This window comes from Gossypium arboreum, chromosome 12, assembly GCF_025698485.1.
Source record: "Gossypium arboreum isolate Shixiya-1 chromosome 12, ASM2569848v2, whole genome shotgun sequence".
In the NCBI taxonomy this organism is placed as follows: Eukaryota; Viridiplantae; Streptophyta; class Magnoliopsida; order Malvales; family Malvaceae; genus Gossypium; species Gossypium arboreum.
The window spans coordinates 84,537,878-84,538,610 of NC_069081.1; the positions used below are offsets into that span (position 1 = coordinate 84,537,878).

The 733-nt window shown below is 38.9% G+C and overlaps 1 non-coding gene across 1 annotated transcript; it reads right to left on the reverse strand.

Annotated features, from left to right (window-relative positions):
- Positions 1-341: 341 nt before the first annotated feature.
- On the reverse strand, positions 342-449 carry LOC128285874 (small nucleolar RNA R71). The gene has a single exon (XR_008276421.1). It is a non-coding gene; the product is annotated as a small nucleolar RNA R71 (small nucleolar RNA).
- Between the last annotated feature and the right edge of the window lie 284 nt (positions 450-733).

The following is a 733-nucleotide window of genomic DNA, read 5'->3' on the forward strand; positions in this document are numbered from 1 at the left end:
AAATGATACTCATTTTCAAAATAACACAGTGATACAATCAATCGGTTTATCAAAAATATCTACTTAAATAAATTTCAACTCGTTTATCAAAGTGTGGCAATGGTTGTGGGCATGTCTAAGATTGGATCCATTCAAGAGCTTGGTACTTAAGCAGCCTTCATGGCTAACCTCTTCTGTATCGGATACCTACCTGGTGCACAGCTTCCATTCACTTTGATCATATAGCAAAGACTATCTTTTAAAACACTAGGAAGGACATTGAAAGAGGCTTGGGTTTTTCTTAAAAACTTCAATGTGACACGTCAGATTTGGCCATAACGTCTGGACTGGTTTGGGGTGTTACAATTACGTAATTATATCTCTTCTTTTGCGCAAATGGATTTAAAAACACTCTACGATGCATAGGAGAGATACAAGAACCTCTTGAGAAGATGCCCACACCATGGGTTACCACTCTGGCTACAGGTTCAAACGTTTCATAATGGTCTGGATCCTTCGACTCGACAGATGATCGACGCAGCCACTGGCAGAACTATCAATAATAAGACACCTGAAGATGCTTATAAATTTATAGAAGAGATGTCACTGAATAATTATCAGTGGCAAGTCGTGAGGACAAAGACAACAAAAGCAGTCGGCGTTTATAACGTCGATTCGGTCACCATGCTCTCTAATCAGGTAAAACTCTTGAATAAGAAAATTGACGGTTTTCTTAGTTCTTCACAAGTTCACC